General features: G+C 37.5%; 1 protein-coding gene across 4 annotated transcripts in view; it reads left to right on the plus strand.

Moving 5' to 3' along the window:
* Positions 1-27656, plus strand: part of INPP4B (inositol polyphosphate-4-phosphatase type II B) — an 841422-nt gene that overhangs the window by 270704 nt on the left and 543062 nt on the right. Inside the window, exon 1 of one of the 4 annotated variants that reach the window (XM_032246547.1) lies at positions 10350-11619. The exons of the other annotated variants lie outside the window; for them this stretch is intronic. The gene's annotated coding sequence lies outside the window, so the exon portion shown is untranslated. Of the gene's footprint in view, positions 1-10349; positions 11620-27656 lie in introns of those variants that run through there. 4 annotated transcript variants of the gene reach the window in all.

Below are 27656 nucleotides of genomic sequence, written 5' to 3' on the forward strand. Positions count from 1 at the left end.
AGATGTCTGTCCTCACAGAGGAAATACCATGTGAAGATACAGGAAGAAGACAGTCATCTATAAGCCAGGGAGAGAGGTCTCAGGAGAAAACCAACCTGCCAACTCCTTGATTTTGGGCTTCTAGCTTCCAGAACTATGAGAGGATAAATTTCTGTTAAGTCACTCCATATTCGATATTGCATTAGGCAGCCCTAGCAACTAAAAATCAGAGAACAGTTGGACATTGATGGAAAAAAAAATAAGATCGTCACAAGGCAAAGCTCATCATTACCTGTTTAACGTGCCACTCAAGGAAGAAAGCCCAAGGAAAGTGTGTATCCATTTTGTTGACAAGATTTTCTGTGATGAAAATGGGGTGAATCCATCAGCCCATCCCAGCCTGACAGCTTCACATATTCAATTTTTTTTACCGTTTTCAAAATAAACATTACATATGTGGCAGACAGACTTCTAAGATGGTTCCCATAGTCCTCAGCTCTTGGTTTTCACACCTTTGTGTAATTTTCCCTCTCCTAGATTGTGGGTAGAACCTGTGGCTTTCTTCCAACCAATAGAAATTGGCAGAAGGTGACAGGACATACATGGTTACATGACTGTAACATGTTATGTCACATGTGCTTATGTTGCATAAGATTATAGCATCCATCTTGCTGATGTCTCTGCTGGTTTTGAGAAAGTAAACAGCCACGGTGGGGAACCCATGTAAGAAAGAATTGCAGGTGACCCCTAGCAGCTGAGGGAAGCCGCTGGCCAACAGCCAAAAATTGATTTCCAATCAGAAAAAGAGAGGAAAAAACAACATTTATCAAGTTCAGGGCGCTATTCTATATGATCCACAAAAGCAAACTAAAAACACCCAAAGATGGATACATATATTATGTCCCTTTTACATAAAAGAAAATCTAGCACTGAAGGCTAAAATAACATGTACGTTCTTACAACTGGTTAATGATAAAGTTGGGACTTTGTGCTGACTTTCCTATGGTAAAATGTCTTTCACAATACAAGCAGTCTCAACCTGTGACTCCATGAATAATTTTCAGAAAAACTCTTTTAGGACAGGAGCTGTTATGTGACTGTATGTTGTACACAGAGAATAGCATAGAATTAGACATAAACAATGAACTACATCTTTTTGGCAGAAAAACCATACAATGGTATCTTACTGACTTTCTCTTCCTAACTCTGCCGTCAGTGATCTCATGTTGCTAACCTGAAATTGGACATGATAGGAGTATTTTCACCACAGACACTGAACATTACACATCATGGCTTGACTTACTGTTTTATTGATTATCTAGACTTAAGAAAATTATGAACGATATATTAATCATGCAGATTAAATGTAAAAGTGTTTAGTAGTACAAAAAATGTTCATATAGTTGAATTGTAGTTATAGGTTGGTATGGATACAAGAATAGGCAAAAATCAGTGAAAGCATTATTTAAGAAATCAGTGTCTATATGAAATGTAACAGATTATTAGGTATTTTATTTGTAAATTATGTGCTACTTTTGTATTTGTAAAATTTATGTAAATGTACATACACATTTATGTTTACGTGCCTATGTGTATGTGTATGTAGAAACATCACTCTTATTGCCAATCACTAGTTTCTTTATAGCTTTTTAAATAAAATGTTTACAAATAGCATGAACCTTCCCATGGAAAATATAGCACATTCTGCTGATAGCTAGAAGGTGTGTTAAATACTGTAACATTTGAACTGTTCCTTGTATTTAAACATTCTATATTTGGATTTGATATTTGTATTGTAGTGGGTATACAGGAATCAGGTGATAGGTTACAGTGCAAATCCTTGAGTGTCATTGCAAACTACAGGTGTGTTTTTGGTTTAAAGGATTTAAGTGAAAGGCCTTAAAAATACTTCTGTGGGCCGGGTGTGGTGGCTTGATGCCTGTAATCCCAGCACTTTGGGAGACTGAGGTGGGTGGATCCCCTGAGGTCAGGAGTTCCAGACCAGCCTGGCCAACATAGTGAAATCCCATCTCTACGAAAAGTATAACAAATTGGCTGGGTATGGTGTCAGGTACCTGTAGTCCCAGCTATTCAGGAGGCCGAGGCAGGCGAATTACTTGAATGAGAAGGGCTGAGATCATGCCATTGCATTCCAGCTTGGGCAACAGAAGCAAAACTCTGTCTCAAAAACAAATAAATAAATAAAAGACTTTTTTGTGCTTGTTTTTTCCCCTTGGAGACATGATAATATGAATTTCTTATATGGCTTTGGTATTTCTACTTTATCTATACATATTATCGTCATTGTCAATAGATTTTTCTCATGCTATATTTTTTTGACATACTATTTTCAAGTGGAATCCAGGGTGCAGATAAGGAAGTTAAAAAGCATATTAGGAAAAAGTAATTAGTCATAATATAGAAAGACATCTATGATCTTACCAGGTAGATTGCGTAATGTTGAGGTAAAAGGCAACTTTTTATTTAAAAGATGCCTTTTTGTAAGATGTAAGTGAAGTTTTACTTTGGGCTTAGCGGACAGCATTTCCAAAGAATAAACACTTTTACTTCTGCCCTTTACGATTCTGGATAATATCTCTACTAGAATGCAATTCTACTAGATCAAGGATGTTTCCCTGCTTTTTTCACTGCCATATCCCAGCACCATGTAAATACTTGGTGCGTATTAGCAGCTCAGTAAATACTAAATAAATGAAGTAGCCCCAGGTAGCTATTGAGTGGAAATGCAGCTGTGTTACACATGGGTTATTGGAAATCAACAATGATATCTAGGTTGGTTAAAAAGCATTTGGACTCTGACCCTACAATGTGGTGTATTTGTAACGGCTGCGAAAGGGCATAGGTGGGAAATCAATCTCTTAGATATAACCTGAACACAGACAATATGTGGTTTTGCACACAAAACCTTGAATTATTTGAGTAACTAAGTAGGTGATATTTATTGTAACCACAGGGTAAAAAGGGTGTAATGGTACAGTGTAATTGTCATAGCTTCATTTTTGTGACATGGCATTGAATATGTCATATTTGTACAAGTTCCAGTTTCACATTGGCTTTTCAGGAAGGTCTATATTGACGTGGGCATAAGATTGAAGCAGATGAAAATAGCCAATAATGGTAATATTTATTGAGTGTTTCCAGTATGCCATTTTTGTCCTAAGCAATTTACACTCATCTCATTATCTCATTTAATACTGACAAAGGCTTTGTGAGTTGCCTATTCTGATTATTTCATCTTGTCGATGAAGAGGGGGGAACTCAGAGGTGTTTATGTTATTATTTTTCCCTGTAGAACTTTCAAACTGATGATCTAGCAGCAACAGAAATATATTAGACAGAGAGTAAAGTAAGGTAGAGAAAATAGAGGCTTATAGAATTAGTTAATTTATCTCTGTCAATTCACAACCACCCTGGACGTCAGTCTTCTCATCTTTAAAATTACAGCAGGTCTTCAAAATCCTCCGTAGTTTGAAAAAACATTGCTATGACTCTTGATTTGATTTTTTCCTTGAGTGGGTTCACCTATTCTTTCTGTCCAATGGAAACTTTTGTTCTTTATTTCCCCCCTTTTTTTCTTTTTTTTTTTTTTCCTTTTGTTTGGCCTCTCATCATGATTTCACATCACTGTGGATCAAATGGGATTTGGGACTGAACTGAGAGCCACATAACATGGTTAACATTTCCTAAGGGAAACCATATTTCACAGCAAATTTTCCTTTTGACCCTTATAAGAATTGAAAATCATTTCAGCCAATATAAGGATTAACAGTACTCTTGTTGGACAGCTTGAGACTCTCAGTGCTAGCAAAATGTTATTTAGGGAAACTGTGTGCTGGTTTCAACTAAACCTATGTCTTCATTCCTTCATTCATCCAGGTATTCCTTCACCCAGCCACATAACTAACAGGCACTAAAGCCTGCCTATTTGGAGCTTCATTCATAGTGGGTCACAATGAGTGTTATCTGCCTTTTCTGTAGGGAGCGATGCAGCTGAAGGCAGGACACCACTGTGTAAACAAACAAAAGGTATGCTCACATGTTGAAGTAAGGGCTGTATAAGACACATAAGAAACATGCACTAATTATTATGGTGTCATGAGAAAACTTGCTGAATTCTTACTAAAAGAATTAGGGAAACTCTATGGAGGAGGAGATATTTGTGTTCAATTCTGACAATTTTGAAAAGTACCTTGTTGATACTTTGTCCCCCAGTAACAGCATAACAGAAAGTGACATGAGAACATGGTGTTTCAGGGGAAACTTACACTGTAAGCTTCAAATAACCTTCTCTGGCCAGGGTAAGGCTGAAAGTGACTCAAGACAGCATTTAATATTAGTAGGGCCTACTCATAATGCCTACATAAGAGAGAAAATAACTGCACAGAATTCTGAGGGAAGAGAGACCATGACGGGCTGTGGCGGTGCGAGGAAGCTTGGGGGGAGTGAGGGATTTTGACTAGAATTTAAGCAGATAGAGAACTGTCAGAGATTTTAGGTCAGGAAACAGAATAAGGAGGCTGAAGAATATTCCAGATTGAGATTACAGAGTACAAAGGAGAAAACCAGTTCCTTACATGAATTTGTAACAGTGGAAGACTAGCTTCACTGAGTAGAAAACTTAGCTGGAAACAGCTGAATATAATGTTGGAAATAGATGAATCCAAACTTTGTAATGTCTTGAAAGCCTTATTAAGGCTTTTGGTATTGATGAAAGCACCAGTCCAAGAGTTAAAGTGTTTCAGTAAGAATTTTAGCAATGGCAATTTTTAACCTTTGATCTCTTTCATGGATAATATATTTCCCTATCAGTTTATTTCAGGTAATCAAGTAAAAGAATATATATATATCTCATATATATATATAAAGATATATATCTTATGAGATATATATGATATATATATCATATATGTATAAATTACTTATATATATCTTATATGATATATATGTGATATATATATCTTATATATCACATATATATCATATATATATGTGATAAGATATATATATCACATATATATAATTTGTATTTTATAGAAATTCTGTGCAACTAACTAGACACATAAGTAGCCAAGAAGTTTTAAGTAGAGAGACATGAGAAAATTGTAGAATGTAAGCTGTCAATGGAATGCAAGGTGGATTTGATTGAGGAAGAGATACAAGTCAGGAAAATAAGCAATGGTGGCAGTATTCTAATATTAGGGAATGTACCCAGTGATGTTTTTTTGTGACTGTGGTAAGCTAAACTTGGCCAATGTGTGATTTATTTAGCATAAGGACTCTGTAATGCTGTAATGTACTGAATTCCCCACCACACACCTGCATCCTTTTACCAAACTAATATGGCCCAAGCCAAAGGTAATAGATGGAGGGTTTTTTGTTTGTTTGTTTTGTGTTTTTGGGACAGAGTCTCGCCTTGTTGCCCAAACTGTAGTGCAATGGCATGATCTAGGCTTACCTCACTGTACTCTTCACCATCCAGGTTCAAGTGATTCTCCTGCCTCAGCCTCCTGAATAGTTGGGATTACAGGTGCACGCCAACATAGCCAGCTAATTTTTTGTATATTTAGTAGAAATGGGTTTCACCATGTTGACCAGGTTGGTCTTGAACTCCTGACCTCAGGCAATCCACCTGTCTTGGCCTCCCAAACTGCTGGGATTACAGGCATGATTCACTATGCCCAGATGATGGAGGTTTTTGAAAGTGGAATTTGAGGGTGGGAAGCTGACAGATACCCTTTTTAGCACAGTAAAATTTAGAAAGATGCCACAGAAATAACTTATCTCTGAGCCAGGGGTATGATTGATTTTTTGAATTTTCTTCTGTGAGCTAGAGAACCATGATGTTCTGACTCAAGAACAAAATTCTCTTTCTGCTTTACTATTTTATGCCTCTGACATGGATGCAAGACTTAAATGGTTGTGGATCCTTGAATATGGAAGAGAGAGAAGGATTTTTTAAAAGAATAAAGGAACTGGATAGCACAAAGTGCGCTAATGTGACTTGGCTCTGTGTCCCCACCCAAATCTCAAGTCCAATGTTGGATGAGGGATCTGGTGGGAAGTGAATGGATCATGGGGGCAGATTTCCCCCTTGCTGTTCTTGTGATTGTGAGATCTCATTGTTTACAGGTGTGTGGAATTTTCCCCCTTAGTGCTCTCTCTCTCTCCCTCTTGCTCTGTAAGACGTCCTTGCTTCCCCTTCACCCTTCTGATATGATTATAAGTTTCCTGAGGCCTCCAAGTCATGCTTCCTGTAAAGCCTGTGGAATTATAGTCAATTAAACCTCTTTCCTTCATAAATTACCCAGTCTCAGGTAGTTCTATAAGGATCTATTGCAATACTTGAAGATAATTGTAGGGAGAGAAGGATATATATTTATGTACTTATACATATATATTTATATATAATGTATGAAAGCATATATATGTATATGTATTTACATCTATTGAGTACCTATTTAATCCTTGTTAGCTATTCATTGAATATTTACTGAATGCCAATTTACCGAATACTCATAAACGTGGAAGGTAATTTTTATTTTCTCACATTTTACAATTAAAGAGATACTGAGAGTGTAAGAATCTATTCAGAGAGTTAATAAGATATTCTTATTATCTTTTATCTGGGAGCATTCTCACCCAGATAAAAAATTCCATTCTCTGAGGAATCTCAAATCACTAAATCTTGTTTATTTCTCTCTCTCCATTCTAATCCTACTACAAACTGAGAATCAGAGCCATTTTCTATGAATAACAACATGTAAATTTCTCACTGATTTGTGCTTTTATCAAAATACAGTGTTGTGGTTTTGAGAAGCAATGTTGTGGTTGTATGTGGTGTTTTTCCAACTTCCCACCCAATCTTCAGTGTCCTTAAGAGACTACTGCCCCAGTGTCCGTGTAACTTCTCACTTCTTACCGGAGGAGCCTTCAGGAATGTAGATAGCCCACAGCTATCTCCACAGGTACACCTCATTCTCAGGTTCTTTCTGCGGGAGACGCAAATGTGTAAATGCCCAGCACTCCTCAGGAGACTTGAGGCAAAATCATAACCTTGCACTTTAGAAGTTGAGCAGACTTTCATAGTTTTACATGCCAGTGATACAGAGCTTTGTAGACCTAATTGAATTCAACAACACAGCAGGATGACAAGCAATCTTCAAAGACACAAAAGGCTTTAAAAAGAGAAGATAAAAGTAATGAGACCTACTACTGACAATCTAAGAAAAGGAATCTTTACCATTGTCTATGGAGAGCAATATGCAACTGAAGAATAGAGAAAATGGCTAAATATTCACATACTTATTTTAGTAGCCCTGGTACAAACCAAAAAAGCAATTCATTCATTTATTCACTGATTTATTTAATTTGCAAATATTTACTGAGTGCTTTCTATGTATCAGACACTATTAAGTACTGAATAACAACAGAGCCTTCAAAAATACCAATTGGCTAAAATATGGGTCTTTAAAAAAATAGGCTGGGCGCGGTGGCTCATGCCTATAATCCCAGAACTTTGGGAGGCTAAGGCAGGTGGATCATTGTGTCAGGAGTGCAAGACCAGCCTGGCCAAGATGATGAAACCCCATCACTCCTAAAAGTACAAAAATTAGCCGGGCATGGTGGCAGGCACCTGTAATCCCAGCTACCCCGGAGTCTGAGGCAGGGAATTGCTTGCACCTGGGAGGTGGAGGTTGCAATGAGGCAAGATCATGCCACTGCACTCCTTTCTGGGTGACAGAGTGAGACTCTGTTTCAAATAAATAAATAACTGGTGCTCTGTTTACTTTTGAACTAATCTGATTCAAATTGAATCTGCCATTTCTTGTCAAAACCCTCAAAATATTATTTTATTTAATTCCATAATTGTTAACAAAACTTACTGTTTTACTTGTTGGCACAATATTTCCAATCTATAGATGTGAAATAATTTTTTTTTTTGCTTTTTTATTGCAATGAGATAATTATACTACTTATGCAAGAATTTATAAAGGCTGAGCACATGTAATGAGAATAAAGTACTGTTATTAAGTGAAACTCAGAACAAAGATTCTCAGGCATTATATACAATCATTACTGGCCAACTTTAAAGTTAAATGTTGATCAGTATATGTGAATAATGATTAGCTGACTTCTTTCACATAACCAAATTAAATAAAAGTTAATGGATAGGCTAATTTGCTTGACTATGGTAATCATTTCACTGCATACGTGTATATCAAAACATCAAGTTGTATGTCTTAACTATATACAGATTTAAAAATTTAAAAAGTTGCTCAGAATGACTAGGTTGCTGCGGTTATAAGTCAAGGTGTGGGATCCAGATGAAAAATGAGTGGGAGGAGAAAGATGAAGAAGACAGGAGCTGGGCGGATTGGAGGCTTTTCTGGGGGTGCCAAGATCCCCTTCCTCTTTTCCCCTCTTCATCCCCTGCCCCACTCCATGCTCTATCGTTTTTGAGAAACACCAGAAGACGGAGTGAGGGCTCCTGGAATTCTTTGGGACAGGCTCATGAAAGGAAAATTTCATGACGTAGGGGTAGGGTCATGAAAGGATAGTTTTAATGGGAGCCAGGTAGAAAAATAGGAAGGCAATTATAAGATGCAAACTTAAGAAAGAAGTTCTGATGGTGGACTTTGGGTTTTTATAGGGTAAAGTAATATGTCTTCCATTAGGGGTGAAAGTGGGGTTGATGAGATGTAGCAAAAAAGAAATTAGGCTTGACATGAAAGGAGAAGGGAAGTAAAATTCATTAACATTCTGGTTGAGTGTGCTGCAAATATGCAAGGGGTGGTGAAATCTACCATTCTAAGTTCATCTAAGGTCTGTAAAAGCATTTTGTTATATGAAAAAAATGTAAAAATGGCTTGGATTGTTTAAAAATTGCTAATGAATTTTTTTCTTCTTTTTTAAAATAGAGTTTAAATGACTTGATTATAGAGCATCTTCTTGGTGTTAAGTTTCCTGTCAAGTTCAGAATCAAGTCAGATCGTGCCTTTATGTAGCTTATACTGAATTGTAGGGTATTAAGTTATCACCGCACTCAAATTAACTAAAAATTATTTTTTAACCAAACTTTCAATTTGTATTTTATTCCTCCCCCACCCAATTAAAACACTTTAAGACACGTTACCCCTATTATTTCCCAATGAAAAAAATACAGTAAAATATTACTTAATTATTGTAATGTGTTGAAAATTTTCAGTGGCTATAGGAACAAGTGTAATCAAAGTGTAATTTTCAAATGAATATTCAGGTTTTTTTTAAAAAAAGGAAGACTGTGAGGCTATTGGGACATGGTTATTTAGCAAGATAACATCTTATTAACGTCATTGAAACTCATTTTTATTATTGGGTATGAAATTAAATACATAAAGAAGCAATATTAGTTTATTTCTGTTGGTTCATAGACCCTGAAAAATAATATGACTTCTTAACTATATTTTCTTTTTCTCTATAGGGAGGCACAAACTAATTTTTCTCTTTAGTTTTACTTATTTCCTACTTCCTGTATTTTCTGGAAGAGGGGTTCTTATTGATCCTTGCACCTAGCTACTCAACTAAGGCAATAAATTATCTTGAAGGAGGAAAGCAAGAAAAATAATGTTGATTTTATTTTATTATCTATGTATTTCATACATACAGAAAATTTATGTATGAGACGTAGCATTTGTTAAATATATGAATTTTTAATGTATCTAATCACTGAATTCTTTGTCAGTGGTAAGAGGAAAGCATCCTTCATTTTTCAAGTGGACCTATGTTTTATGTGAAAGCTCTCAGAAAAGAAAGCACAGATCCAGTGAGCTATCAGAATGCGAAATTGGTTGTTACTGATAACTTTAACATTGAAATGAATCTTCTTAGAATATAATTCTCAATTTTGAGTTATCTATACTTTAGAGAAGTTTTTATGACTACATTGCAGAGAAAGGAGCTGATCACTAGCATTCCATGGTGTTAAGGATAGAGATCCCCTTAGAGACTGCTTGGGTTTCAGTCCTGTCTATTTCACCCTTCTGTAAAGTAGTCAGGATAACCGAGCTCACCTCGTAAATTTCTTTGTTATGCAAATTCAGTTATTTAACATTTATAAAACACTTAAAAAGATTTGGTACACACTTGGCATTGCTGTTAATAAGCAAAAGTAAATAAATCACTCCTTCGTGGGGTAGGAACATATTTCAACAGAGAGAGGGATATGTTGTTTTTAGCAAAAAAAAAAAAAAAAAAAAGAAAAAAAAAATCCATGTTTATTTGCAGCGGTAGATATTTTGCATGTTCATTTGCTCTTCATTTTTGTTTCCTTGTTTCTATTAATGCGATATTTTTATATCACATTTCTTAGACGCTGATATTATCTCAAACTCTTTTGTGTCTACTTTTTTTCTTTCTGCGTTTGTGACGTATTTTAAAACTTGAACTTGACACATAGTTTACAATGCTACTTAAGAAGGACTTTTTTGTAATAACGTTTTCATTAGGAAATTGGCTGGGCTGTGATGGGAATAAATGGTGTAGCATTGCTAAGAAATTGATATTGTCTGTTCTACAAACCTATGACATTGAACAATGGCCAGAATTATCCTTCAACTTTTCTAAATACAAAGCCAAAATTGAGATAAAGGAGGGCTAGATAGTTTTCCCCTTTCTACTTGCCATCCAGTGACCATCTAGAATTTGTAAGGCAGAGAGGCAGAATGTGTGTGTGTGTACAATTGTGTGCAATGTAGCAAATATTATTTCCCATTATTTATACAGACTAAAAATTTACATGGTATATTTAAGCAGTTCATTAACCTTGTCTCTGAATTATCTAAATCATTGTAGGTAAACATCACAACGTTTAGTTTAAATTCTAGTCTCACTAGTTACATTTAAAAAGGTTAAGTCTTATGATCTGTCAGTATTAATAATCCTTTTGCAATTATCATACTGATTTGTTCCATATGCTTATAAAATATTTCTCTGAACTACTAAATTATCACCTACTGAGAAGTTAAAAAATATCTATTTGATACTTCTTCCAACGGAGAAGCAATTCTGCTTCCATCCTGAGTAGTGCTAAATTGTATATTGAAGTATATCCTATCAAGTAATATCATCTTCAGTAGCTGTTAATTATATGCATGATTATCTAACAGGATTTGTATTTTTTTCTGCTCTCAATATATCAATGATGGGAAAGAGACCATTTTATTTTTTAAGTCTTGTCACTTTTCTATTTTGGATATTTTTGGAAAAACCCATTAAGTATTCAGGTTTCATTAACTTCTTTGGGATACTTAGATACGTATATGATATTAAAGAGAGTGAATAATGAAATGGCGATGAAAACAATGAAGTCCAATATCTAAATCTTTTCCTTATTTCTCATTTAATTATTGCTTAAACATTTCTAAATTCTACTTGTGTATGTTGTATATGAGGGAAAACAGGAAGAGTTCCATACCAGCAAGCTGATTTCTGAGTGATTCAAGCATTCAGGTAGTTCTGTGGCAGACTTTGGACCTTGTTAAGTCACCAGAAGTGACGAAGGTTCAGGTCTTACAAGGTAAGGCCAGCGTTGGGAAACACCTTGAAAATGAAAGAAATGACTTGAGAAAAACAACTTCCTTGGTAAGAACAGACTGCTCTTTCTCCCTGTTATTTATAATTCTGTCCAGTAGCAAATAGAAACAACAACATAAAAAGGGGGAGGTAGGGAGCAGGAAAAGGGGAAAGAATAATCAAAGCCAAACTAAAATCAGAGGGAAAGAATGCAAAGGGCAAAGGTTCAGCCTTGAGCCCACAGTCTCTCCTAAGCTGAGCTCTGGAACTTTAATTATTTAATTGTAGGCTTGCTCTGTTCCAAAGCATTCAGCTCTTATTAACAAACCTGATGAACTATTTGGAAAATATGATTGTTTGAGCCAAGCAATGTTTTAGGTAAATTTGTGTTTTAATTTGAAGAAGCTAAAGTATGCTTTGAGACTACCTGAATTGGAAATGGTTTTGTTTTTTTCTTATTCCTATACAGGAGCATAAGTAAATAAAGAGGAATAATGAAAAACCTTTCTTAGCATATGTAATGAACTACAGTTAGAGAGTTATTTAAGAATGTGATTACTTTGGCTGTGGTCATTTACAAGTGTTGTGTTTATGTAAGAGAGAAGCTTTTTAAAGTACACTTTAAAAAGTATACATACATTTTCTGATATGTATATATCTATTTCACTGTTATTACAGGTATCAGAAATAACAAAAAATATTTAATGAGAATGAACTTACTTATTTCAGCATATATTGATTCAATATTTTCATGTATTAGCTAAAATGAAAGATATTTTTCTTGTTCATTCTACCTTTTCTGCAGAGGTGCTGAGCCTTCCTCTTCTTTTAACCTCACCATCTTCCTTTATCAGAAGGCTGAAGGGGGAGATAATGAGCTCAAGATCAACTTTCACCACCCATCGGGTGGGAACTACTGGAAGAGTGACCAGTTGTAGTTAGAGATTAGCGACATCTGCCCACCCCCTCCTTTCCTGTCAGGGCAGCTGTGCCCTGGGACCCAGTGTGTGAAATGATGGGTGTTACGCTTACCCTCTGAGCTGACCTCAGTTGTGTTGCTGTGTATGGATTCAAATTTATTCAAAGGACAATGTACTTCCAAGGTGCAGTTTTTCAGAATGCAATACTTTTGCCAACTTATATAGGAAATGAAGACCAAAAACTCTAGCTCCTGACTGCTCTTAAAATAGGCTGGGAGATCTAGTGAAAATCAAATTACTTATACCAATGTCTTTCCTATTTAACCTATACATAAATATTTGAATGTGCAAGGATCAGGTACCTGATCTATAAAAGGACAGCATTTGAGGGGGCGGTCTCTGAGATCGATTAGGCTCTGACAGTAAATCACGTGACTACCAAAAACCTTACAAGGCTCTGAACATAGTCCTTACTTCTATATAAATCCCAATGGGGGCCGGGCATAGTGGCTCATGCCTGTAATCCCAGCACTTTGGGAGGCTGAGGCAGGCGGATCATGAGTTCAGGAGTTTGAGACCAGCATGGCCAATATGGTGAAAACCTTATCTCTACTAAAAATACAAAAATTAGCCGGTGCAATGGTGCACACCTGTAGTCCCAGCTACTTGGGAAGCTGAGGCAGGAGAATTGCTTGAACCTGGGAGGCAGAGGTTAGAGTGCACCAAGATTGCCCCACTGTACTCCAGCCTGGCATCAAAAAAATAAAAAATAAATAAAAAGCCCAGTGGAACTCACAGATGAAAAGAGAGCTTCACTATTCTTTTACTTTTTTAAAAAATGAGCTGGTTATAACTTTGCACATAAGTCTAGTTGTTCTCTTAGAAACTGATAGTAATAGAGGTTTACAGTTCTTTTTCACCTCTTGGAGAGTCCCAATACACACAGAACACTATCTGAGCCAAAGAAACTTCTGAACATAGAAGTGGGGTTTAAATACTGATTCTGCCTTTGTAACACTGGACAAGTTACATGGTCTCTGTAAACCAACTGTCACATCAAAGGCAATCATTCCTATGTGTTCTTTCTCTTTCTCAGACAGCAATCTCACCTTTTCTGCTGCCTGCTAGACATTCTTTTAGGATATCTCATAATATTTCAAATATCTGTCTAAAACAGATCTCCCTTCTTTGGAAGTGCAGGATCACATTCCTTCTTCTTCCATTGACTCACCTTCTGCATAGACACCCAGGTGCCCAGTTTACTAAATAAGAATCTTTTTCCTTCCTCCTTTTACATCTTCTTCACATTCAATGAGTGAAAAAACCATTTTCATTATTCTTCATCTTATTTCTGTGTTCACTTTCCTTTTCTCCATCTCTATGGCCATTACCCTGGTTGAGATTATTATGACTATGTGCCTGAAATAATGTAATAGATCACTTACAGGCATCAATGCCTTCCATGGCTTTCATTTCCACCCCCTTCATTTTGTATCCTACCTTCTGCTGCCAGTTTAATCTCCTTGAGGCACAGTTTTCATCCTGTCATTTTTCTTCTTAAAAGTCTTTAAATGGATCTCTTTGTGAATTGAATGAAGGCCAAACTGAAAGTGCCTCTAACACATATGAATGTACGTACCCTAGTGTGTGTCTAATACTAGGTCAATGAGGCTCTGACAATTGATGCACTTTCTCTGATGTTTTCTCATATTTAAATTCAGTTTTGCATTTTTGGCAAGGATACCAAAGAGTGGGGTTATGACCTTCTTAGCATATCTTATCCAAAGACACTTGATGCTAATTTATTCCATTACTGAAAATATTAACTTTGATCACCTGGGGAGAGTGGCATTTGTCAGGTTTCTTCACTGCAAAGGCACTATATTTCTTTGTACTCAATAAGTATCTCATGGGGAAATAATTCGAGAGAGTGTAAATATCTTGTAATTTATCACACCTTTGCCACTAATTTTAGCATCCATTAATGATTCTTGCCTGAAACGACTATTGCTGTTATGTTTGCCGATAGTAATTTTCTGGTTCAATAATTCCTTAACTTAGATACTGGTTGTAGCTTTATAGTAAGGAAAAGTTTTCTTTTTTCCTTTATTTATCCATTCATTTATTTGTTCACTTATTTATGTTAGTACAGAACATGAATCCTTAAATTATTCCATGGATTATAATCCATTACAATCATGATGTATTTTGTTATTCAGTGTTTCCATATTTAACCTTTAGGATTCCCAATTAAGTTGGCTATGTTGTCTTTTTTGAAATGTGATGTACCTATTCTTTTTTTTTTTTTTAACTCTTTGTTATTTTCTAGCACAAAATATTTCAGGCTCATCTTATATTTTTTCTCCCTCAGCCCTGGATTCAGCTGTTTCTCTAAGGAGCCATAGTTTTCTTTCACAGGATAATGGTATTTAGAAACCAAAGGCTGGGAATTACTTGGGCTCATTGGTGAAAGGGTATAGAATACCTGGTCAGTACTCATGAAAATTGTCAAGGTCATAAAACACAAAGAAAGACTGAGGACCTGTTTTGTGCTAAAGAAGACTAAGGAAACAACAACTAAATGCAAGTGTGTGTTTGGATTGGATCCTGAACCAAAAAGGAGCATTGGTGGGACAATTGGAGAAATTTGCATATGTTCTGTAGATTAAATGATATTCCATGTTCTAATCTTATACATTTCATCCATACCTGATTTAAGAAAAATTAGTCTTAAATACTGACCTGAAAATAATATGAGTGCCTGAGTCACTCCATATTTTAAAACCACTTCAGGAGTCCTCCAAGTCTCTACAGTAATGCTTTTCAAAGTGTGGCTCATGAACAACCTTCCTCAGATACTCCAATATCCCATATTAAAAATGCAAAATTAAAAAATTTAAAGCCCAAAGTGTGGACTCCATCAAAAAGTTGCTGAATCTGAATTTTTGGGTAAGAGGGTCCTCAAAATTTCTATTCAGATGATTTTCATGTGCCCTACTGTTTGAGGACTACTTGCCTAGGCCTTTATCAATATACTTCTATCCAAGATATTTATGGATGCATCGAGTCTTCCATGGACTGGTTCTTACTAACTTCTGAGTTTCTTGTTTTTTTTCTTTTTTGCCATTCCCTAAGACATTACATTTTGCTGCTATAAATTCCTGTACCTCCCTGCTTATGCCTTGCTATTTCACTTATTTATAGCTTTATAATTTCCTTTCCCTGAGATAACTGTCCCACCTCACTTCACTTGATCCACTCAGAAATCTATTTTAAGTCCCCACTCAGGTGTCCTCTGCTCCAAGCCTTCCTGGCTTCCCCAGGTAAACTGCAAGCCTCACATTATACACCAGATTCTGTTTCCCCAGAGCACAATGAATAAGCTTTGTCAGCATGCTGGCACATAGTTCCTATTCAGTAAAGTTTTAGAAAAATGGGTTAATAACTGGCTTGTGGGAAGTTTCTATATGGATTCTATTCACTATCTTTTGTTGTGTGAGAAATCATTATTAAACTTAGGGGCTTAAAATAACAACTGCTTGTTTGGCTCATAATTCTGTGGGTTGGAAATTTGGTCTAGGATCAGCTGGGCAGTTCTGCTGTCGATGCAACTGGACTAACCCATGTGTCTGTGGTCAGCGGCTGGTCAGTGAAAAGGCTCTGCTTTGGGCACTGGCTCACTGTTGGGTAGAGCTATAGCCACAGCTGTGCCATGACTCATCCTCTGGAAGGCTAGACTGGACTTGGCCTTGTGCAGATGGAGGTGGCAGGATCTCAGAAAGAGAGACAGGGAGAAGTGAGAAAGAAACTCCAAGTTATTGGCATGCTTGTGCTCAGAGCTAGACCATATCATTTCTGCCACTTTCTATTAGCCAAAGCAAGTCCCAACACCAGCCCAAATTCAAGAAGAGGTAAATAGACTCAAGTTCTTGATTGGAGGAACACAAATGTATTATGGCCATTTTTGCAATCAACTCCATGGGTCTAATGCATATGAATTGATGATTGTAATTTACAATATCACTATAAACTGGATTCTAATTTTCTGTTTCCATCACTGCTATTGCCTTATAGATAGGCCTCATTTCATTTTAATCTTCAAATCATTTTGTTACAAAGTGTTGCTGCTGCTTTTCCAGCCCTGTCACAGTATTCCTCTTCAATTCGCCTATTTTGGAGAATGCTTTGCATCTATTTATGAGAAACACAGATAAGGGTGTACTATTCAATTAAATACTTGGATTTAGTTACAACCTTAAATGAAGCCAACATTCTCAGGCACAGCAAACTGAGGACTCTAAGTATGACACGGGCATGTTGCCAATAAGAAAACGCATCATTTTTGTATCCTTGAATTTTTCATTTTCAGCCTTAAAAAATTGACAAAATTCTGCTTTCATTCTGTAATATCAGTTGATTTTTCTTTTTAAAAGCAGTGTTCATCTTTTTGCCTACTAGAAGTACGCTTCGTTGCTAAACAGAGCTTTCTTTAAAGGCACAGCCATCTTAGGAGCATGTCCCTTGGCCTCTGGCCTCTTTACTGGTAGGGTGAGAGGTGCTTTGACTTACAGTTTGTGTGTTGAACCCTAGCCTTTATTATTGATGCCTGCACCTTTGTATCCTGATTTCCACAGTCAATCTGGGAACTTCAACTACACTGGTATTTAGTTTGATTTTCTTATCTACCTTAGGAAAAAAAAAAGGGATATCTAATATTTTGCAAATAACATGAGGAAAGAATGGCGTGGTAATTATTGAGAAGACCTTTTGATTTTCTACCCTAGGGACTTTATTTTCTTTTTTGCCTATTATCTCTCTATTTTTCTTATGAATTCTAAATAGAACTCTCAGAAATCCTTTGTTTTCTTTAACACAAAATGGATTTTATGCAAGCACTTGGGAACTAGACAGTTTTGTTTTCAAAGAGCAACAGGATGTCTTTCTTATTTTTCAAGGACACCTTGGTCACAAGTAATTCCCTGCTCTTGGTCTCCTTGAAACTTGGCATCCAATCTTGGTATTCATTGAGGGGAAAAAGTCCCAGAATTTGCTTTGTGACCTGGGATATATGGGATGTAAGCGTATGTTACAAAATTTAATGCATAAATCTGCTACTTTTGATACAGTCTGGCTCATGAAGAGATGGGATTTAGCTGCTTGTAATGAGAATTTGATGTGACTGGAAATTGAACAGAAGCATCTTTTTTATTGAAGGTACTGAGGCTTATAACAATCATTCAGTGGCAGAAGTTATTGTTTTTCACATTATTTTTCAACTAGGAAACCTTTTCAAAGCTTCATGAGAAAATACCTCTCTTTGTCCAAGCAAGAAAATACTTGGTAACTTTTTCTTTATATCCACTTAAAGCAAAATGATGTAGTGACTACGCCTTCCACCACTTTAAAAATATACCTCAGTTTTCCTCTATGTTAAAGCCTTCTTTCTTCTTCCTAGATCAGAACTGCCCTTTTATAAAATTTCACTTTTCCTCTTTTTCCTCCAGTGAGAAGTGAGGATCTTAACCAAATGAAAAAGGAAAAAAAAAAAAAAGAAAAAAAAAAAAAGAAAAAAAGAGAAGGAAAAAATAATGCTAGACATAATACTGCTTTGAAATGAACGTAGAAACTCTTTGCAAAAAAAAAAATTGTTTTTCAAGCTTTAGACAGAAACTTTTTTAAAGTGGGCACATAAACATTTCAGTCTTACAGATCTTAAAGGAAGATGTGCACCAAAAAATATTGAAGTCAATATTGAATTGACGTTGGAAGAAAGACATTCTACTTCTTGCTCCATTCAGAAATCAACTTTAGACACTTTAACAAGTTGTCCAGTCACCGTGGTTCACGCCAGTAATGCCAGCACTTTGGGAGGCCAAAGTGGGCAGATCACAAGGTCAGGAGTTTGAGACCAGCCTGGTCAATATGGTGAAACACTGTCTCTACTAAAAACACAAAATAATTAGCCGGGTGTGGTGGCATGTGCCTGTAGTCTCAGCTACTCTGGAGGCTGAGGCAGAAGAATCACTTGAACCTGGGAGGCGGAGGTTGCAGTCAACTATGATGGCACCACTGCACTCCAGCCTGGGTGACAGGGTGAGACTGTCTCAAGAACACAACCACCACCACCACCAAAGAAACTTTATTAAGTCATGTAATCTTTCTCCTTCAATCTTCAATGTTTCCGTTTATAAAATGGGTACCTAGCCGAGCGAAATTACTTTGTGAATTAATTTCTTCCTCAAAAGTATTTTTTAATCTCAAGTCTCTTTTAATACAGTATTATGTTTCATTCTTCTATAACAGAGACTACATCCAGAAAAATCAGTGAGTAGAGAATTTTGTAATTATTAATTTGGTCTTCCATTACACTGAATAAAAAAATTAAATTACGATCTTTCGCAGATGTGTATATTATACTATTAGTGAGTCTAGCTGCAACATATATTTTCTGTTACATTTAAGTTCTGTCTTTTTTTTTTTTTTTTTTTGAGATGGGTTCTTGCTCTGACACCCAGGCTGGAGTGCAGTGGTGCCATCTCAGCTCACTGCAACCTCCACCTCCCTGGTTCAAGCAATTCCCCTGCTTCAGCCTCCCGAGTAGCTGGGATTACAGGTGCACACCACCATCCCAGGCTACTTTTTTTTTTTTTTTGTATTTTTAGTAGACATCAGGTTTCACCATGTTGGCCAGGCTGGTCTCAAACTCCTGACCTCAGGCAATCCACCTGGCTTGGCCTCCCAAAGTGCTGGGATTACAAGCATGAGCCACTGTGCCTAGCTGGTGCTATCTTATTAAATACTTTTTTGGGGAATTCATAATATGGATTTGGCAGTAATTCCCCATGGAAAAAGAAATGATAATAAAAAGGTTACTTTAGTTTTTACCAAAATGACAGTCAAGATTTTGTCAAACTATGTGAGACTGGCTTTTTAAAAATTAGTAGTTGTGGTGGTTAATATTGTCAACTTGATTGCATTGAAGGATGCAAAGTATTGTTCCTGGGTGTGTCTGTGCGGGTGCTGCCAAAGGAGATACATTTGAGTCAGTGGACTGGGAGAGGCAGACCCCCTTCAGTCTGAGTGGGCACCGTCTAATCAGCTGCCAGCACAGCTAGAGTACAGCAGGCAGAAGATGTTGGAAAGAGCAGACTTGCTCTTCTGGCCTTCATCTTTCTCCCATGCTGGATGCTCCCTGCCCTCGAGCATCAGACTCCAAGATTTTCAGCTTTTGGACTCTTGGACTTACACCAGTGGTTTGCCAGGGCCTCTCAGGCCTTTGGCAACAGGCTGAGGGCTGCACTGTTGAACTCCCTACTTTTCAGGTTTTGGGACTTGGACTAGCTTCCTTGCTCCTCAGCTTGCAGACAGCCCATTGTGGAACTTCACCTTGTGATCGTGTGAGTCAATTCCCCTAATAAACTCCCCTTCATGTGTACGTCTATCCTATTAGCTCTGTCCCTCTAAAGAACCCTGACCCATACAGTAGTAGTAGTATTTGTGAACTTTCAGAACTGAAAAGTATCTTAAATTCCACAGATGGGGCTGATTGTCTTGTGCCCATGCAATTCACAGCTTTGGAGGAGGGAACCACATCTAGGCTGACCCTTTTCCGGCTCAGCATGCTTAGGAGAGAACATGGATGTGACAGGGAAGGAAAGCACAGGCTGATAGCATTGAGGACGAGGCCTTGCTATAGTGCTTCACTTCTGCAGCAATCTCAATGGAGAGACATTGGCTTGATAAACCCCCCTCTGAGAAATTGGAGAGGAACTATTTGTTTATGTTTATTTCCTGCTGCTTATCTGATGGGATGTCCTGAGATACAATGTGGCTTTCAGCGATACCAGTCCTCATATGCCACTTAGATGCCTCTAGGCAAGCAACATGAACAGAATGGCACTAGCTCTACTCTTGTAGTTTTCAAAGTGCATAGAAACTATATTCATGAGTGAAATGTAAATAAATAACTGAAACTTTTTTAAAACATATACTAGGAAGAAGATCAACCAAGAATAAGGGGAAATTCAACAGCTTTCTCTTATTATTTTTAGTATACTCTTGGCAGAACGTTCAATTTATACATTGAGAGTTTAAAGTATTTTAATGATATGTCTAGTTAAACTAGTGACATAAATAATGTATATATGGTTATTATGGGTGTTTAAAGGGCTATGATTACAAGATAAATATGTGTAGAAGTTTAGGTGACACTCTAGAATCAAATCACAATATTGATAAAAACTTATGTATATGATTTTGCTCCTTGCAAACCTGCTGTCATGTTGAAATAATAATAGTTGTAGACATCCTTGCGATTTTATGCTTTTGAATGTTATATGCTATTACATGTAAAAATGAGAGATACGTGTCCCATTTTGTCTCTCATTTTTTCAATGAATTTCAAGTGAATCTCAAATGAATCTCGTTTTTTTTTAGTGAATCTTGATTCATTAAATATAAGATATATATTAAGAATTAAATTTAAATAATTCTCAAACCATAAAAATAAAAGAAACAAAAACAGAACAGTGAAGAAAACTTGTAACAGAACCACCACTCTTTGATATCTTAGGTTCTCTCAGCTTTCGATGTATGCACTATCATTTTATGACCCTATTAGTCCATATTCATTCCTTTTTATCACACTTATTGCAAATCACTTTGTTTACCACCAAGTAAAAGTGAGAAGCATTGTAACAACTGAGAGTGTGTTAATCCTTTAACTGACAATTGCAAAAATTCCAGAGTTGTGTGGACGGAAATCATTGTGCCCCAGACATTATTAGCATTCCTGAGCTACGGTTCTCCTCCACGTTCAGCTTCATGGAGAAGTTGGGCTTCTCAGAGTTCTAACAGATGGGTGGGACTTGGTGTCTACTACTAGTTAATGAGCTCAGACAGAGGGGATATATGTCAGTTCCAGGCTGAGGCAGTAAAAACCCCATGTGATTGCTCATTCTTCATCTGCCACGCAATCAAGAAGGACACATGCTTCTTATGAAGCTTCAAGAAGTTTAGACTTCCTTTAATCGAGGCCCCCAGTTCCTACACATAGTAGATTTTTCCCCACCCTTCAACATCCATTGAATTATACCAAGAAGGAGAAATGAGTGTATCTTGTGTTAACCCACTGAGATTTCCAGATGAATTTGTTAACAGTGGTACACCATAGCCTGAATAATACCTATGGATTATAGAATTTCCTTAGTTTTAGGCTTTATATTTAGATATATTATTAATAATGTTTTCTAAAAGAAGATTTATTTTCTCCTTAACTTTTGGTTTTTGTCTTTCTTTTTTCCTTCTTTTTGCTGCCCAAATCAGATTGTCAAAGTCTTATTTGGGACAGGCAGGATGTTTAAATTTGGAAGTCAATGGGAGTGTAAGGAATTGGGTGCAGGACAAATAAATGCTATGAATCCAGAGAACAGAACAAGTTGAGACTGGGTATCTGTCAAACCATGGCAGACAAAATGGACAAGTGGCCTGAGAACACAGACTGAGCTCAAAATTTGGGGGTCAACATTTTAAAATGAGCTTGGACAAGGAATGATACCATGATTAGCACTTGCGGGCTCTTCAGAATTTTGAGATGATAGGTATAGTACAGAATTCAGAATGAAAAATGGGAGCAGTGTCTTAGGCTGGAAGTGGGCAAATAGGATTATCATGGTTGGCACCAGAGAGGCAGGTCAAGAGCTGCAAAGGAAGTAGAACCTTAGATGTAGAACTAGGAAGTGATGTCAAAACAGATTAGAAACAGGATTAACTTTGTCGTTGAACAGTTTGTTTTATAGAAGCCTTATGGCCCTCAGGGGCAGAAACAGAACCTAGAAGGGGTAATGGGTGAATGATCCCATAGATGGAACTAGAAACTCTACAAGAACAGACATTAGAGATCATTGTACTGAGGAACCCTACTGTTTCTGACAGACCTATTTTAGGGGGCTCAATTCCTTTTTATATGGTATATAAATTATTTCAGTTGTATCCTATGCTTCATCACTAGTATTCCCTATTGTTACTGTTAATATTTTTCCTATTTGTTAGATATCTATACCAACTTTCCATATATTTGGGTTAATGTTTACTGAGACTGTATCTTAAACAGGTCTTGTGCTGTAGTGCGGAACTACACCTGGATGTTGGGAACATGTGTCTGCAATCCTGAGTGTATTCCCAGATTCTCTCACTAACCCTTGCCCATGGACTTTCATCCGGGCAGATGGCTTCTCTGGCCTCAGTCTCTTCTTCATGGAGGCCACGTGTCTGTGTGCGAGTGGGAGGTGGGGGGATGGTAGACTAGATGAACTTACAAGGCCTGTGTGTCTCCAGCTCTTTGAAGTAATTCTTTACAGTGAGTGTGACTTTCACAGAAATTTCATTTCTGGGAACTAAAGGAGCTTGTACATACTCTTATGTTCTCTTCTTCATGTTGCTTTTAACATCTGAACCTAAATTTAGTTCAACTTTTATCCATTCTTTATATCAGCAGCCCTTCCCTGGAGAACTGCCAGCCTTCCTTCTCCAGCGTTGTCAGCAGTTCTGAGTGCTTATAAGGATGCTCACTTCTGCACCAGCAAGCCTCTCTAGGGAGCCTGTTTGAAAGTATCTCTTAGGTATAGCTGTGTGAAAACTTGGCTTGGGGTGTGATATTGGAGGTTGGCTGCTGGGCCTCTGGTGGTCACAGCAAGGCAGTTTGAGGAACAGCTTTGTGCTATATCAGTTTTAATGTATCTAATAAAGAGAAGATAAAGCCTCTTCCAGCCCTGTTTTCTGTTCTCCTGCCTGAATATATGAGGAGATAGCAAGGTTTCCTAGGTATCAGCTTAGATGATTAAAACTGCAGTTGATACTTCCCGTGCAATTTGCATGCTTCTTTCAGGCCCCTGTCCTTCCTACTGCAACTGCTAACCTTGTCTTTCTGACTCAAAGTGGAAATAAAACTGTCTTAGGTGATATAAAACATTTTTTTTCCTAAATAACACATCCGCAGGAAATCATCACATGCATACCTCACACTCTTCTCAAGGTTAACATCCCAGACTGAACTAACGTCGTTTTTCTCTCTGACCTGAGCTGCCTCTCCTTCTCAGGGGACCTTATTTTGGTCATATGATACCCACTTTCATCCCAGCCTCCATGCCTCATAAAGATTCTTTATGCCTTTTTCTCCTTTATCCCCAGATCTACCCAAGTATTAGAGTATTTCTTTATTTCCCCCAAACTTCCTTTTCTTCTGTTTAAATTACCATAATTCTAATCCATGTCCTCATTTTGGAAATAACAGTTTTTCTTCACTTACATATAATTAGAACTCCTGTCTGGAGTCAGGGACTCAGTAATGACTTACCTTCTTTACTGAGGAGTGATGTGGTGGTGTTCCCACACACTTGGTGACAGTAGGAACACAGTGTACTTGGGCAAAAGAAGTTTCTTGGTCTTGCTGGTAGGAAAAGAAGAGACTAATGTGACTCATGCTCAGGACCCATACCTTTGACTAACCATAGAAGATAGGACAGTCTTCCTCTACCTGGATAAAGATCTGGGTTCCGATCGCAGCTTTGGCTCTTAGTTTGTAACACAATGAAGTTCTGAGCCTCAGTTTCTTACCTATCAATTAAAAAGTTGAAATTTATCACATCTTTACAATCTTGCCTCTGTATCCTCATAGTTATCCACAGCTAAGAACTATCCTCTCTTGCTGAAAAGATATATATATATCTAGATATATGTACACACACACACACACACACACACACACACACACACACTTTCTGCTAGGAGACAGAAACCTTGAAATAGAAATGCTTTTTGAATGTTTTTAACCAGTTTCAAGGTCCTCAGTCTGTTAAAGTTAGTTCTGGAGTCTGTCTAAATCACCTGCAAACTATCCATTTACAGCTATTCAGTGTCTAATAAATACATGAGATAGACATTGTAGTCAAATCTTATAGATTCTTCCTCCTTAACATCTCTCACATTTGCCTCTTTTTCTCCAATGCTATATAGCTGCTCTCCTTACAAATATGCTTACACTTCTAATCTGGGCTGCTGAGCTAGCCTTTTTTTTTTTTTTAAGACGGAATCTTGCTTTGTAGCCAGATTGAAGTACAGTGGTGCGATCTTGGCTCATTGCAACCTCTGCCTCCTGGGTTCAAGCGATTCTCTTGCCTCAGCCTCCTGACTTACTGGACCTATAGGTGTGTGCCACCACACTCAGCTAATTTTTGTATTTTTGGTAGAGACCGGTTTTTACCATGTTGACCAGTATGGTCTCAATCTGACCTTGTGATCCGCCCGCCTCAGCCTCCCAAAGTGCTGGGATTATAGGCGTGAACCACCATGCCCGGCCAGCTTTCTAAATATGGTATCTCTGCCATAACTTTGTCAGTCTACGGCTTGCCCTGCACAGTGTGCCCAAGTGACCTATAGAAGTCCCAGTGGCTACACTCTGATGGCTCGAAGCACATCTGTAGGTTCTGTTTCCCACTCTGTCTCATAACCTATCTCTTTTGGGTTGCTGTGGTTCTAGCCATCCTGAAGGCTGATATTTGGATTCTTCATGGCTTTTACTTTTAACTTTCTCCAATTGGATGTGTTCCATTATCCTCAGATACATGTGGTGTTTCCTGGGAGTCAGTCTTTTCAATTCTGATCACCTGCCACCCCCCAGGCCCTTTGGACACAAGCAAGGATATGGTTGATGTTAAGAGAGTATATAGGAATTTGGAGGCAAAGAGTTTGGGGCAGAGCATTTCCCGCAGAAGGGATAGCAGCCGCTGAAGCTTAGTGGCAGGGGAGAACATGGTATGTTTAAGGCATCATTTTTCAAACTCTTTTTGGATATGATCTTTTTTTACAAATATGTTTTTCATCATGAATGCAGTACACAATCATTCGAAAGCAAAGTTCTAACAAATAACACTCTTTTTCCTCCCGTTGTAATGAAATTCTGACTTTGGCAAACTAAATTGTTTTTACACCTCGCTAGAATCCATTAGTGGGATTAAAAACACAAAGTCACTAGTTTAAGCTTCAGAGTGGGTAGAGCACAGGGTGTGAGGGGTATTTTGACATAAGGTGAAGCTGAAAAGGGAAGCGAAAACAAACCTCACAGTACCTTGTCCAGCTTGCCTTTCATTAGCCTGAAATTCACCAAAGGGTTTAAATAGGGGGTGCTTGGGGAGTGTGACATGACCAGAGTTGCTTTATATTCCTACTGATTTGAGAAGGTCAGGAGTAGGTGTGGGAGATCAGTTACAGGAATTTTTTTTTTTTTAACTATTGCAGGTGAGGAAATGATAGTAATGGACTATGCCGTTGATGAAGGAGATGGAAAAGTGGACAATTTGAACCTATTTAATAGATGAAATTTGTCATTCTGGGTGATGGTGGATCTGGAATGGAAGAAAGTGAATGACCCTGGCTTTTTAGCTAGTGGAGAAAGACTGATGGTGCACCCATTCATTGAGAAATGAACACATAAGAAAATCAATGGGAAGGTACACCTTGACATGGTCCTTTCCAGAAGCAGACCACAAGATAGGTTGAAGGGCAAATGTTTTATTTGGGAGTTGGTCCCAGGAAACAGCAATGGGGAGTGAGGAAGTAGGACTGAGTATGGAAGCCCAGCAATGAAAGTTACTTTATCCAGGTATTTACTACCATGGAGGACAGTAGCTTCTGTCTGTTGGGGAAATCTAGAAGCCAGCATGGAATATGTCTCAGAGTATCTCATCTAAAGGAAAAGAGAGCCGGGAAACGTATTTATTCCATGGCTCCTCTCCTGTCAATTATTAGTTGACTAGCAGGCAACAATTCTCTAGCCCTTTGGTTTGTCATGTAGTATGATCATAGACTCATAAAGCCAGGGTGATAGGAAAGGGCACAGAAACTAATCTTTCCTAGAGGTTACATTGTGGAAGGTGAAGATGGAGGCAGCATCTTGAACTTAGTTTTAGATTTATTGCACTTGACCTAACTTTTTAGACATACAAATAGAGACATCAAGTTGCATATATAAGTCTAGATTTCAAAAGTGAGTGGGAATGTGGAGTCTTCTGCGTAGAGCTGATAATGAAAGCAGTGGTTAATATTGTTGATTGGAAGCAACTACAGACCGAGAAAACAAGAAAGCTTCTGCTCAGCTCTAAGAAATCTGGTCATTGAGGGGCCAAGTACGGGAAAATGGTACTGAAAAGAAAACTGAGAGGAGTTTTAGAAAAATAGAACAGAAATCAGAAAAATTCAAGCCTTAAAAACCAAGGGAAGATGATAGGGTAATACTTAGAGAAGGAAGAAGAGGTCTGCAGCATATTGTCTTGCTTAGAGGACCAAAAATGTCTGTTGTATCTTACATAGTGGAAATTTATTGGTCTCCAAAACAAGAGCTATTTTGGTGGTGCAATGAAGGTAGAAAATAGAGCGTGGTGATCATGACTGGACTATAGAGCAGGACTGCCTGTGTTCAAATGTCTATCCAAAGCTGTGCAACTTTGAGCAAGTAACTTGCCCTCTCTGAGTCTTAGTTTTCTCATCTCTAACATTGAGATAACAATTATTCCTACCTGTCGATTTGCTGTGATATGAAGACACAATGTGATCAAATACTCACAGCAATGTCTGACAAAGGGTAAATGTTAAATGGTAGTAGCAGTTGTTAATTTTATTCTTTATATTCGGTTTATTTCTCAGAGAGTCAATGTTGCCTCCTTCTCCGGATTCTCTCTAGTCCTTGGCATTGCACTTTGCAAGAACATTCCTAGGTTCTGGTGATATGTGACAACTACAAAAGACTCAAAGACCTGCCTAATCACCAATCTGCTGTAGGGATTCATTTTTCTAAGCCTGTGCTCAGATAGGCAATGTAGGGTCCCAGGAAGTAACTTCTTTTATTTTCCTTTTTTTTTTTTCCTATAAAGATGACAAGCTTTAAGGAATTCTGTATATGATGAGGTTACTTTACTTAATAAACTTCAAGATTCTATATTGTTTGTTATTTTATGAGCGAATCCCGGATTAGCAGCCTCAGCATCATCGGGAAGCCAGTTAGAAACGCGGAAATTCAGGTTCTGCTCAGACCTACTAATCAGAATCTTCTCTTTAGCGAGAATTCTAGTGGATTCACATACACATCAAAATGTAAGAAGCACTGCTTTTGAGAGCTCATTTAGCATTTCTTAC

Source organism: Sapajus apella, unplaced genomic scaffold, assembly GCF_009761245.1.
Source record: "Sapajus apella isolate SASKATOON/1434 unplaced genomic scaffold, GSC_monkey_1.0 scaffold61, whole genome shotgun sequence".
Classification (NCBI taxonomy): Eukaryota; Metazoa; Chordata; class Mammalia; order Primates; family Cebidae; genus Sapajus; species Sapajus apella.